Consider the following 15,345-nt stretch of genomic DNA (forward strand, 5'->3'; position numbering starts at 1 on the left):
CCTCTCCCTAATCCCTCTTCCCCCCTACTGGCTGCAACGTGGCTTCCTGTTAATTCAAACATCAGGCACCTGGGCCAACCACAGAGGGAGGGGTCGAATCTATTTGGCTTCTGTGGTTCAGGGGAGAGTGTCGATACTCTCTCCCATGTTTTTGAATCTTGACACATACCACCCCACCTGCCCTACCCTACCATGACCACTGTACACCAATAACAATTAAATGACAATGACACACTGCCCACCTACCAACACCCATCCTGCACCACCTAACCATCCCCTCCCAACCCTGCCTGATACTGTGCCAATCATGCAACGTGGCCTGAGTCCCATGCCGGCCCCCAATTCCAGCCAAACAAAAAGCCACCTCACTGTGACACCTGCGCACTATAACGCAGCCACACCCTGGACTGCCTCCATGAGCACCCTCCCCACACACCCAGCCGTCACCATTGACATCCCACACCTTGCACCTGCACATGATAGACCATTCCAATAGGGCAGGCACACAGCGCTACCACCCCAGAGTCAGCCAACCCTACCACGCCCACCCATATGTCCTATGTCACCACTGCCCTCACCCCAAGAATGGCAGTAGGCCACCCTCACCCGCTCGTCACATGCCCTCATCCCCCAATGCACTTCAAGGGCTCTGCTGATTGCAAAACCCTGGCCCTTGGCCTTGGGACTTTGTCAGGAAAGGCCTGTGATCACTGCACAGGCTACCTGTGATGGCATCATCAATTGCATGTCCCCCTACCCCACACACAAGGCTTTCTGGTGCCACGTCCACCATGCGTGATTTCTGTGGCAGCCCATCCAAGACAATCCAACAAAATCATCCCTCACCAGCACCTGCCTACATCAACCCTTGTCTGCAATGCTGACATTGCTCAGATCTTCCTGGTGACAATATTACACCATCACGGTTTACCTGAGTGTATATTATCCAACAGAGGACCCCAATTTATATCCAATTTTTGGAAGATTCCTGTCAACAGCATATCATCCCCAAAGTGATGGACAGACAGAAAGAGTGCATCAGAGCTTTGAACAATACATCTGATGTTGCTGTACCCAATGAGAATTTGATTGGATCAAGTTCCTACCATTGGCTGAGTTTGCATATAAAAACACCATGCACACTGCCACAGGCACCTCACCATTCTTCGGAAATGCAGGTAGTGTGAAGGCATCATTAAGCAAGACACAGACAACAGTATTTCTTAATCAAATGTCACAATGGTAGAAGGCCTAACTTTCCCTATGCTAAGGTGGGATTTCCCTACTTGAATGAATCTAAGGAAAGTCTGAGTCAAAGAGTTCAACTTAAAAGTCTTTCTGTGTCCAAACCTATTCTTGGCCTCACAACTAAAGATAAACAATGTTTAGGGATGTCAATGATAAAATAACTAGTGTTTAACTGAAAGTTCTGAGCTTTTTCCAGCTTGCAGCTCTTCTTAAGCTCCCCTTCCCCAAGTGTAAGAAAGTTCCACAAAAGTCTCAAGATTACCTTTCTCAAGTTCAAGGTGCTACAGTTCCTGTAGCACCTTGGTTCCATTCCCCTAGTTCCAAGCAAAAAGTTCAAACACAAAAAGGTTCCGTTCTCAAGGCAACAAGTGTAGTTCCTCAAGTCTTAGGGTTCCCTTACCTAAGACATTAAATTCACCACCACAATGTCCTTGGTTTTCAGCATTCAGGGCTCACTGGTCTAGGTGCAGATGTCAGACCGAGCCGTCCACCCATCACAGGTAGTGCAACCAGGATCACTGGGCTGTCCAGCCCACACAGGTTCATTGGTACTGGCTCCTGTGCACTAAGTCACCTCCCATCAGTTTTTCTGTATTGGCCTCTTGGCTTTTATGTGCAGATTTGCAATCCTCTGGGTTTTCCTTGTCAGGCTCATGGCTCTGCCATCACGTGTTACACACCTCTTGCCAGTCTTTGGCCTTGCCGCACTGCATTCACTCATAAAAGGTCACTTGAGGGTATTTTGTTTGCACCCCACATTCTTATGACTCTCTATCACACTAGCGCCATAAGACAAAATTTGTCAGGGGGGACATAGGAGAAGAAAATTGCAAAAAACAACAATAACGGTTATATTGGTCTTGTGACAAACGTACCGTGTAAGTGCAAGACAAAGGTGGTAAGTGCGGGGGAGCAGAGGGGGAAGTGCCGGAAGGGGTGGACAAAAAAAGGGGGCAGGGGGTGAGCAAGTGCTAGGAGCCAAGACGGCCAGTGCCAGGGGAAGGAAGGGGGGAGGGAGGATAAGTGGGGTGGACCGTGTGGAACAGGTTGGGCTGGTCAAGAGAAGTGTGCCAGAGGGCAAGTGCTGGCAGGGGGTGCTGTGAAGACTGGTAGAGGGTTGTTCTGGTCCCGATATGACTCAGAACAGACCAGGCCCCAGTCAGAGCAGCAGAGGGTAACTTTAGAACGGTAGAGGGAGAGGGAAGGAAGAGGAGAAAAGGAAGGTCTTGAGGAGTTTCCGGAATTTAAGAAGATCCGGCTGAGGAAATGGATCTACCTCCCACTCTCTGCTGGGAGAAAGCAGACTGTTTGAGCCAGTAGACCGAAGAACTCAAGCAGTGAGGTATTTAGAGAGGGAAATCTGGATGTAGAGAGGTCTTACATGTTTCCATTCTGCAAGCATGTAACACTATTTCCAACAAACCTCGAAAAAGAACTGTATACCAAGTCATCATGGTGGACCTTGAGGAATAACAGATAGTTTTAAGAGTGTTGGACTATAGGTGGCATCACTCAGTCTTACAATATCTATTGGAATGGGAAGGGTATGGACCCAACGATCGGCCCTGGGGGCCGGTGCCTAATATACAATCACCACAGCTCATCCGCCCTTTTCACAATCCGCCCTTTCCAGTCCCATAGTCTCTGTAGTCCTAAACCCTCCAGCTCAGCATTTGACCACTTCCTGTCCCTGAGTTCCTCCTCTCTTTTACGTGCTCTGACTGTCACTTCAATTCCAAACTTTGTCCCGCCAATTGTACGAAGACTCTATTCACTGCAACTGGCTGCCTTTAAACTCCGGCTGCTCGCTCATAACTTGCTTCAGACATCTCACTCAGCTATTCTTCTGTTCTTCTCCTAAAGAAGAATACAAAAACAGAACGTAAGGGTGGTGTCTATGTATTGTAATCAACTCATTATCAATTATAACAGTAAAGCATATCATCAATAATACATTTTCTTCATAATCTTTCACAGTGGAAAAATAATGCTCGCCTCCTAGTCTTTCATAGAATTAATACTCTTATTTTATTTTATTTATTTATTTATTTATTTATTTTATCTTGGTTTATAGTCATAATGTCGACAAAAAAATGTCGACAGACAAAAATGTCGAAAAAATAATGTCGAAAATAATAATGTCGACATTCTATACTTTTAATGTAAAAAGTCATAATGTCGAAAAAAAAATGTCGACATTTTTTTTTTTGACATTATGACTATAAACCCTTAAAACTATCAACACCTCACCCAACACCCCCCTGCCACCCCCCCCCCCCACACCCCCCAACCACCCTTTCACCCCTCATACTCAACACATACCAATTATTTATTTATTTATTTATTTATTTATTTAATAATTAAATAAATAAAAATTGTATTTACTATGGGGGGGTCCCCCCCCCAACCCCCCCTCACCCAACACCCCCCTGCCGCCCCCCCACACCCCCCCAACCACCCTTTCACCCCTCATACTCAACACATACCAATTATTTATTTATTTATTTATTCAATAATTAAATAAATAAAAATTGTATTTACTATGGGGGGGTCCCCCCCCCAACCCCCCCTCACCCAACACCCCCCTGCCACCCCCCCACACCCCCCCAACCACCCCTCATACTCAACACATCATATATATATTTATTTATTTATTTATGCATACACTAAATTAATGTCGAAAAAATATCGAATAATGTCGACATTTTTGTTTGTCGACATTATTGTTTTTCGACATTAATTTGTCGACATTTTGACTGTCGACATTATTGATGTCGACATTATGACTGCACACCGTGCACATAAGCCAGGACCACAGAAGGGGTCTGGGGTATGGGTATACTTTTAGGAAAGTCCATCAAACACTGTATAGTAGAGGGTGGGTTGAGTCCAAAGTAACCATTAACCCCAAACCCCACCATCATGCCTGGAGCCCCCTCCCCTACTTACATGAACTGCCGTGAATCCACTTGCCAGAGTCAACCGACATTTTCGAATCAACGCTGTAACCGTATCCCTAACAACTGGTATCTGGCATGGCGTCTGCCTTCAAGATGGCAGCCTGCCGATGCTAGTCAAGCAGATACAGAAATGCTTAACTGGAAGTAAAGCAAACCACTTCTGGTTCACGATTACAAAATGCCAGAAGACGCTCATTCTGGCATCTTTGTAACTGTGAGAACACCAGGAGGTGTGTAGCAGCTCCACATTCCACCAGCACAAGTACAATAAGTTTATACTAGCATTAGGGCAATTTAGGAAGACATTAGGGGCCTCATTACGACCCAGGCGGTAAGTTACCGCCTGGGCCGTGACTTTACCACCATGGCGTAAACTACGTTTACGCCATAGTGGTTGGCGGATTTACCGCCCCATTCCAACCTTGGCGGGGCGGTAAATCCCCATTTTCCCATTTTCCCTTCCCCATTCCCATTTTGCCCCATAGGGCATAATGGGAGTGGGGAAGGCGTTAATTACGCCACCGTAAATTACGGTGGCGTAATTAACATCAAGGTCCCTTAGCGCCATGGATTTTAACACCTGCTAAAAGCAGGTGTTAAAACCTCCATGGCGCTAAGGGACCTCGGAATCAGGCGGTAAGGGTCGGCGCTGTTTACGCCGCCGTAAAACCCTTACCGCCTGAGTCGTAATGAGGCCCTAGGTCTTCATGGTTAGGAATTTCCGTAATAGAAAACTAAGTGCTTTATGTTTTCAACCTAATGAGTATTGATTCAGAGTCTCATAATATTCTGGGAAGAGGAGACAATAAGAAGTGCTATTCTAACTTCTTCTTGTTAAGCAATAGGGACTCTATCTCTGTCATTGGATTAACATTACCCTATTATCCGCTCTCTGTCCATCCTTATTTTCTGCATTTCATTAATGCCCTGGTCTGCCCTCATCAAAGGTAAGACTCCTTACTACCTATTTTCCGTTCCTGTATGTTACTCCCTGTACCCTAATCAAACTCTTCACCATATAATTTCTCTCCCCAGCCTGGTGCCATCTCCTGCTCCCTCAATCTGCCCGTATTGTATAGAAGAGTGCATCCCAAGACACGTTTGGCCAACCTTACGCTATTCCAGACAGGCATAACAGGCGCGGTCAGTGATCCTTGCTTCTTATATCAGCAGGAATCATATATGACCTTGGTGGCTTGTTCATTCTCTTCCAGTAATGACCTTCCAACAGAACTCTCAAGAGTCAGGTACTAGCATCTACTGTGGGCAGGGAGGCCATTTCGTTATGGTGTGCCCGAAAAAACCAAAGGAGCCCGTACATTTTCTGATGGCTCATCCCTAAATGGGGGGACCTGGATGAGCCTTATCCATGATCATTGCCCACACGAATAACCCCCAGGGAATATTGTAAATGTGTTTGCTAAAGCATGCTTATCTGCACCTGTGAAGTGCATTCCGGTCACATTTATTTTTTGATTCTGGTGCTACATGTAAGTACGTAGACATAAACCTGGCCAATTCTCTATCATTGCCATTATAGGAGAAGAAAGAACCCAAAGATGTTAGTTCTGTTGACGGCACCACCTTGATCTCTGGTCTGATTCGACAGTAAATGGTTACCTTCCTTGCATCTCACAATCCTGCCCAATCACAGTCAAACCATATAATTTGATCTGATAGCCACCCCCCAGTTTGGCATTATCCTGGGTAGTCTATGGCTACAATTGCACAACCCCCTGATAAACTGAGTTAAAAAAATAGATTTCCAAGTCACTTGTCTGTTTCCATTACTGTCTTGATGCCACAAAGGAACCATGTAGTCCCTGTCAGACTTTGGTGTCTGTTGTTCATCTGATAGGGTCAGTATGGCCGGAATCTCAGAGGAATACCATACTTTTGCAGACATATTTGACAAATGCTCAGCAGAGCACCTGCCACCCCACCCTTATTACGACTGCCCTATAGACTTTCTTACTGACACCATTGTTCCTTCTGATAGGGTTTACTCTTTGACTCCTAAATAAGACCTCATTCTCAAAGAGTACATAGACAAAGCGTTAAGTAATGTCCATGTACAACCTTCTCATTCCCCAGCGGGTGGCCCCATGTGTTTAATACCGAAGAGCAAAGGGGATTTACGGTCCTATATAGACTTCTGAAAGGTCAATCAGATAATATTAAAACACAGATACCCCATGCCACTGACCTTGCTGCTGCTTGATCAGTTACATAAAGCAGTGCTATTCACCAAGTTAGACCTACCGAGAGCCTATAATCTGGTGTGAGTAATCTGAAGGCGTCCTCACTTCTTTCTACAAAATATCCTACCCCCAGGTGGCCAGGAAAAGGCTGTACATTTTGGATCGTGACCCTGGGGTTGGATATGCAAGGGAGGATTACCTGGGAGGAGGAGTCTTGGGGAGTGGGGATGAGGCACCCTTGGGTGAGACACGGTATCCCCCATTTCCCTTTCATAAGGAATCAAATGTCCCCCAGGCTTTTATGAGATATTACCAATCCCTTCCCTATTATGTTAGAAAACCATCTCCCAATGCATACCATTATGGTACTGAGACGAGGAAAACACCACATAGAAACATACATCAACCCTTCAGTGACTCAGACATACAGAAACACCACTCTGGTACTGGGACGAGTAAGAGGGATGCCGAGTAGCAAGACTGTTGTGAAATCAATGTGAATGGCCTGCACCTGAGGCCAAATGGGCACTAAAAATGGACTGCTCAGGTGAGTCTAAGAAGATCGCATGTGGAGTGCTTGCAGACGGAGGCGACCGGAGGTGAAGGCAGGGAGACGCGTGTCCAAAGCACCCCTAGCTGCAGAGTTGTTGCAGTGGAAGCAGAGTGTGGCTGCCGTTGTCGGAAGGTCTCTGGTGGCAGGGTCAGGCTGCTGACCTCCTGGGGTCAAGAGGACTCCCTCTTCTGTAGCCCGAAGTGTCGGAGACCCTGGCAGAGAGGCTTAACAAGTCAGGATCAGCAGCAGCCACGAAAAGTCTACCAAAGCGGAGAAGGGCACATGAAGACAGCATACCCGGTGAGTCAAGAAAGGCTGAATGACTCCAGGACGCTGTGGTGCAAGCCGCGTTGTGAATGCAGGTTGGAATGCTTGCGAGTGAGCGATTGCCGATCCAAATGTGAAACATAGATGTTTGATGACTAAGCTAAAGTCAAGCTTGATGAATGGAGCGGTTTGTGAATACCAAACTGTATTGAAAACGAGAAGGCGGCGGAAGGTCCAGAAAAGCAGTTAACTGTAAAGTGAATGTGAAGCCCGTGAGCAGAGTTCAAATTCCCAGCAGGAGAGCGAACTGAGAATTTGCAGTTACGTTGTTTTGATATGAATGAACTGCAGTTTTGAATACCGAACCTAAGAAAAGTAATAATGAGTGAATGCTACATGAATGGAAAATAGAGAAAAGTGTTCCATGATACAAAGGAACTGTGAATCATGGATACTAAAGAAAGTAAGCATGGGTAATTAAAATAAAGGACTGTGAATTATAGAAGCAGAGAAAAAGCAAGCATTGGCAAGAGCCATAAGGAAAAGAGGAACTGTACAAGTTGAAACTGTGGCAAAATTATGAGAAGGTTTTCAGCAAGTGAATGGTGGCAAAATAAGTATTGACAAGGACTGCAAGAATATAAGTCCAATACCACTGTTGAGCGGAATCATCGGTGGTGTAACTGTGGGAAAGAAACCAATCAGGTGTGTTAGTTGTGTGACCTGTAATGGGTGGACCGTGTGGTCTGATTACTGCGCTTAGACCGAATACACCCCACCAACGAGAAGCCGCTTGACTTATTTAAGTTTATGGTTGAATATCAAGAGAAGCTTGTACATTGTGAACCTAAAAGAGTTGAACTTTGTGATATTGTTGAAAGATACAAAGAGCCCGAAAGCTGGGAAGACTCCTGAGAAATTGTTTTATTGTGAAAACAGTGAGAGACTTGAAAGCTTGGGGAAGGGAATTGAAAGTGAACTATTTGGAATCCTGGGGAAGGGAGAACCCCTTTTTCTGACAAATGAGCTGGAAGAAGCTCTGAATTTTAGTGTGAACACTTTTTCAGTTGATGCTGACATCCCTACACAGTTTGAACAAATATATGTAAGGGCAAGTATCGGTTTTGGAAACAGACATACATTTACTTTGAACTTCCTGACACAGACTATCATTAGTTTTAGTTAGGTAGGGAAATCCCACCTTAGCATAGGGCAGGATAGGCCTTACTCCAACCTCATTGTGAATTTAATAAAAGTTTGTAGCCCAAACCTTCCTCAGTTGTCTGTGTCTACTTCCTGATGCTGTCACACTGGTAAGAATGAAGCAAGGGGATGAGTGTAAAATGGCTGTCTGTACCAAATACGGCTTGCACGAATATCTCGTAATGCAGTTTGGTCTCTGCAACGCCCCCGCTACATTTCAAAGATTTATAAATGAAATTTTCCACAACATATTAGATGCATATGTATTTGCGTATATGAATGATATCTTGATCTTCTCCACTTCATACCAAACCCGTGTACAACACATCCCGGGTGACCTACGACTAAGACTTTGCCAGCATTCCCTCTATACAAAATTTGAAAGTGCATATTCCATACGCAAGAACTGGAATTCCTTGGGTGCATGTTGTCTGCCAAAGAAATCTCAATGAGTACGGCCAAGGTAATAGCTATCCTGGAATGGCCTTCTCCAACTTTGGTAAAGGAATTACTGACATTTTAGGGTTTTCCAATTTTTACCAGAGACTTATAACTTATAACTTATAAGTATCTTCTCTGCCATAGTCGCTCTCTTAATCAGTCTGACCAGTCCCTTGATGCCCTTCTAGTGCACTAAAGAAACTCATGACGCCTTTGAGACTCTGAAATACGCTTTTAAATCTGCTCCGGTCCTGCAGCATCTGAACCCAGGTCTTTCGTTTGTTGTGGAGGCAGAGTCTTCCTCTTTTGCAGTAGGGGATATTCTTTCTCAGAAATGCCCTTCCTCTGGAAAGTTACACCTGTTGGCCTTCTTATTGTGTATGTTCTCTTCTGCCAAAAAATAACTTTTTGCTTTAAGGGAGGCCTTCAAAACCTGGCAACATCAACTCTTAGGGGCAAATGGCCCACTATTGTATACATAGACCATAAAAACATACAGGAATGGGTCTCCGTAAAGTGTATAAATGGCCGCCAATTATGTTGGCATTTGTTCTTTGCTGAATTTTACTTTACTATTCGTTATTAGCCAGGCAGCAGAAACAGTAAGACCAATTCCATTTCCCACATGTCACGTGGGGAAGTGCTGCCTTATACACCCGAAACCGTTTTATAGTCAAAACATAAGGTCTGTCTCTGTACTCCCTGGCCCCATATGATCACGGACATTAGACATTCTGCCAAATCATGGGCTTGGCGGATTTACCCCCAGCTCTGAGCTGGGGACAAATCCCCTGTGATTTTGCTGATTTTCGGCGCTATTACCGCCAGCGGTAATAGCGCCAGCTGTAATAGCGCTGAAAATTCCCCATTGGGCTCAATGTGGAATGGGAAATTCCTGAATGGGCCCAAGGGGAAATGGGGACTTACCGTTCTGCCAAACCCGTGATCCGGTGCTAATAGCGCCTGGGGCTTGGCGGTAGGGCTAATAGCCCCAGCGGTAATACCACCAGGGTTAGCGCCCAACTTGTGATGAGGCCTATTGGGTGAAGGAACAGCCCGTACATCCAAAGTCGCCTTTTTTAACAACTCACACCATCCGACAACAGGCCCTGGAATGTTATCATGATGCAAAGGTAGTGGGACACCCAGGGCAAAAGAAAACTCTAGCGACTCTATAACACTGATGCTGGTGGCCCAGAATGAAGCAGAACACCATTGAGTGCATAACTACGTGTATGGTTTGTACTCAGGGAAAGAATCCAAGGGGGGATTCCGTTGCCCTGTGTGAGAAACCTGAAGGCATCCTCACTTCCTTCTCCCCAATATCCTCTGCTCAGGTGGCCAGGGAAAGGCCATTGCTTTTGGATCCTGATCCTCGATGTGGAGATCTGATCCTGGGTATCACCGGTCAGGCCCTGGCTTGGCTGACTTGCTTCCTCTCCGATCGACCCTCCCAGGTCCAACTTGGGTCCTCCCTCTCCTCTATCTCGAATCTACCTGTGGTGTTCTCCAGGGGTCTAACCTCTCTCCCTGGCTGTTCAAACAATACCTAACACTTCTTGCCCACTGCATTAACGCTCTCTGCCCCAACTTTCAGTGCTATGCGGATGACACTCAACTCATTTTCAGGCTCCCTTCTGCCACCTTCTCTCCTCCTCTCATCTCTGACTGTCTGTCCACCATCCAGGAGTGGTGTGCCGCCAATGATCTCTGCCTTAATGCCAGTCAGACTGAGATTCTCCTCATCGGCACACCTGCTCCCTCCTTTCCTGTCACTTTCTCGCCGGCCTCTCTTAGCCCTCTTCCTGCTCCCACCTGTGAGGTTAAAAACCTCGGGGTCATCTTCGACTCCACACTTTCCTTCTCTCCTCACATCTCCGACGTCTCTAAGAAGTCACACTACCACCTGCACTTCCTCAGAGGTATTCTTCCCTTCCTCTCCTTCCCCCAGAAGCTCACTGTCTCCAGAGCTCTGGTTCTCTTTAAGCTGGACTACTGCAACAGCCTCTTTCTAAATCTACCTGTCTCTACTCTCCGCTCTCTAGAACTCATCCAAAACAGGACTGCAAGACTTGTCCTTGGCCTCAAGCCCAGGGATCGTATCTCCCCAAGACTGAAATCTCTACACTGGCTCCCAGTGGCGGCGAGGATTAAGTTCAAAACTCTCTGCATTGTCCACAAGGCCTTCTGGGGCCTGGGACCTCAATACCTTCAACTCTCTCTTCCTAAATATCTTCTTTCTCGAGCTCTTCGCTCATCCGCCTCCAACTCCCTCAGTGTTAGCCGTCTCCCCAAGCAGCAAGTTGGTGGTAGATCTCTTTCTTCAGCTGGGGTCTCCCTCTGGAACAGCCGCCCTGCCTCTCTGAAACTTGAGGAGAACTATCTCTGGTTCCGGAAGCACCTCAAGACCTTCCTCTTTGCTTCTGCTTTCTCTCCTCATCTCCCCTGCTGATCTCCCGGCTGAATCTGAAACTGCACTGGTTACCTGGCTACCCTCTGATCTCGGGCCCAGTTTCCCTCCCTGCCAGTTGCACACCTGAACAGCCCCCCTGGCAACCCTTGCACTAGGGGACTGTTTCTCTATCCCTACAGCCCCTTCTAGCACTCGACACCTGATGTATGCACTTACCCTTGCACTAGCCACCAGCTGGCTGCACTTTTATTTATTGTCTTTATTTATTTTAGTGTTATCCTATGTACTACACTGCCCCCTCTCCTTTCCCCCTGTACTCCCCCCCCTGCACTTGCGCGATCTCAATGTCATGTGGCTTAGTAGGATCGCTGCCTCTGTCTTCCCTCTGTTTCCCCTCCCTTGCTTCGTCGCGCCTTGAAACACTTGTGTATAGGCGCGTTATAAATGCTATCTCATATCATATATCATATCATAAGCAAGGGAGGCTCACCTGGGTGGATGAGATTTGGGGAATGGAAGGAGGATGTTCTTAGGTGAGACACAGTATCCCCTGTTTCCATTTCACAATGAACCTTCAGTCCCTGAAGCCTTTATAGGGTACTGTTAACCCACCTCCCTTTCATCCTTTCAAAATAACCCTCAAGTAAATCATTCTTATATAATGAGAACACCTCCTTATATGGGCAGACCTGACACACATTCACCTCATCAAGAAATTGTCAAAATACATCCTACCCTTCCACTACCAATGTAAGTTATTACCAATCTTCCCCACTGTCGCACACACCAACTTTCCCATATTCATAATCCCTTTAAGACTGGGACGAGGAAGAGGCAACGAAGAGTAATGCACAATTTCCTCTGTGCACAGCACTTTGGTACTGATACGAGGAATATGACTGTGGAACACCACACTAAGGGTCAGGCATGTCCCATTGACAGAAGTAATTATGGTCAGGCAAATGACTTACACCTGAAGCCAATTGAGCGGCTACAGGTGCATACATGGAAGAGAGAGCTGTTTGGAAGGAGAGATCCACCTGGGAAGGGGGATGCAGCAACCCAATGTGGAGCAGGCTGGAGAGGGGCCTGCGAAAAGGATGCTGACAACTGCAGGAGAACAAGAAAAACACACAGGCTAGGAACGGGTCTCCAGAGGGTCGAGAGCGCTGCAGAGACCTGTGCCGCGTGTCCCCCGATGGAACTGGGGACACAGAAGTTTCCAGTAAGCTGCTGAAAGCAGCAGGAAGGTTCCGAAGAGGCAAGCAATGCTCGCCGGAGCTCCCGATGAGAGAGAGGGGAGCGAGAGCCGGAGAGAAAAGTGAAAGGACCTGTAGGAGCGGCTGTATACCGGTGAGTGATAAAGAGAGACCACTCATTCCGGCGTGCTCCAGGTGCTTGGTATGGGCAAAGGAAGATGTAGATCGAGTGACAGCATGTAGTGAATGGGTATGGCACCAAATGGATGATATTGAATACCGAACAAACTGCAAAGTACGTAATGAGTTATTGAATACCGAACTAAGGAAAAGATATGCAAAATATATGAGAATACCGCACAAGTGGAAAGAAAGTGATGTGCATTTGCGAACGAATTGAAGTTGAAGCAAAAGCTTTTATGAAAAATGTGAAAGTACAAAGTCAGTAATGAGTGGTTGTGAAGCAAGTGAAAAGCAAATGATAGGCACTATTAGTGTGACAGCAAAGTGGTGACAAGAAGAAATACCATGAAGTGAAGTGTGTGAAAGTCAGATGTTGTCAGAGTCAAAAGACTGTCAAAGTGAAACAAAAGTGCATATGGACCAATGACACAGATACATAAATGAAACCTGTGTTAGCAATGAATCCGAATGAGAGTTAATGAGCATTACGAAGTCTCAAGGGTTATCGGTCGCGTGACCAGTGAAGGGTGGACCGTGTGGTTCGACAACTGTGCCTAGACCGAGTAATCCCTACTTGGAGTGAACCAAGGAAAGTCAAGCGACTGAAGTTGTTTTGCCTAACAAGTGTTCAAGTGATTTAAAGAAAAGGCAAGTCAAGTGAAGTGTTGAAAAGCCTGAAAGGTTACAAAGTGGATTGGAAATCAGTATTGTGAATTAAGCAACTGGAATTGTCTGTGAATTTGAAGCCAAGAGAGCTACATTTTGGGGAAGGGATCCCCGAGATTTTGGAACTGTGTTGAAATTGGGGAAGAGAACCCTGAGGTCTTTCGGAACTGTGTTGAACTTGGGTTAGGGAACCTCAAGGTCTTTGAACTGGGCAAGGGGAAGCTGAAAGCAAGCCAGGAGCTGTAACAAGCTCAGAACTTTATTTTGAACACTGTTTCTTTGGTTGCTGACATCCCTACGCATTTATCTTTAGTTGTGAGGGTAAGTATAGGCTTTGGACACAGACAGACAGACCTTTGAGTGGAACTTTATGACACAGACTATCCTTAGTTTCATTAGGTAGGGAATTCCGAACTTAGCATAGGGCAAGTTAGGAAATAAACCACTGATTTCAGAAAAAGTTAATCTGTTGTCTGTATCTTAATTCATGATACCTTCACACCTGCTCCAACCCATGCACATACCACACCGAAGTTGCACATGGTTTCCATGGACTTCATCACAGATCTCCCCAGAATCGATTAAAAAGATACATTCTGGGTAATAGCCATTAAATGATGAATAACCATGAACTGGATACTTCCAGACCTTTAAGATGAGTAGCAATACCCTTGAGATGGATGGGGATGCAGATTTTAATCAAACATCAATAATTCAGATGACACAAATAGCTTGGCAAAATGTTTGTCTGTTTTAATGTAAGTAAAACAGGGAGTAAAACGAACATCAGCAATCGCTCGATACTCAACTCTCAACTTATTAAAGAAAAAACTATATTTTTATAGACCAAATGTGTCACTACCGACGTGTAGACCTGCGTCATTACCAACGTCATCCTACGTGGCAAACTTCTCAAACCTATCTGGAAGCAGGATTGGCTCTAAGTGAACTACTAAGCATAAGTGTAATATCTGTATAGAGTAACAGAGAGAAATAATTGGATAGTCAAAAACAGGTGGGGCAACTAAGCCCTCCCTTCAAAATGCCCACTATGAACATCACTAAATGTACGATGTTCCATTGGCTACACAAACTTTAGGACCCCAACTACGTGGTCCTCTACAATTGGTTGGCTTCTAAACTCCGTCAATAGCTTTCCACCTACGTGAGCAGAATGCAGACTGAACAGCCAGGTGCGGGTGAGCTTGTCTTGATACCAGCTTCCCACCAATTAAAACAGACAGTCCATCATCACCTCAAAGGTTCAGTGTCAATTAGTGTTTGAAGTTGGCCTTCAGTTTGTACTGTTCTCTGGGATTTTTTAAAGAGTATGGGTACTGTCTGACTTCCGTGCGTAGGTGTGATCTCCTCATGCGTCCAACTTTCTTCCATTATGTGACTGGACACCATGAATTGAGTCTTTTCTTGTATTTGATTTTATTCCCCAATAGTCCTCAAACGTCTGTTGCTTTCACTTGACCTTCTTGAACAGGAGCTTCTGTTCTTTCACTTTAATTGTATCTAATGTCAGCCAATTTTAGTTCTGATAAGACCTTTGCTCTTTGACTCATCCAGCTCCTTAGCTGAAATATATTCTGTTTAATTCACTTGCTTTTGTAACTGTGACACTGAATTTGAGTCCTTCCTAGTTGTTCAAGATTGCTATATACGTAATGGAACCTTCATTCTTTATTCAATACATATGTATCTATGAGGTATATATGTATATTTTGGCGCTTGCCGCTATCTATTCACTATAAGCATTTGGCTAGCTTCATGATTGTGTTGCTGCTTGCTTTTCATGCATCTGTACACGTTTAAACTAACTTCTTAAAATATCTTCATCATGCTAATGGCATAAATCTCTTTATCTTGTTCTCAAAATGTCATTTAACCTTAATACTTTTTCACTCTTCATAAATCGTCTGCCTCTCTGGTCTTGTTATCTTCTATAAACATAATGTAGGTATGGTTTCCTTAATGGATACTTTGCTTCCCATATTCTGTTAGG

Source organism: Ambystoma mexicanum, chromosome 10 (genome assembly GCF_040938575.1).
Source record: "Ambystoma mexicanum isolate Mex_15411 chromosome 10, UKY_AmexF1_1, whole genome shotgun sequence".
Taxonomy (NCBI): Eukaryota; Metazoa; Chordata; class Amphibia; order Caudata; family Ambystomatidae; genus Ambystoma; species Ambystoma mexicanum.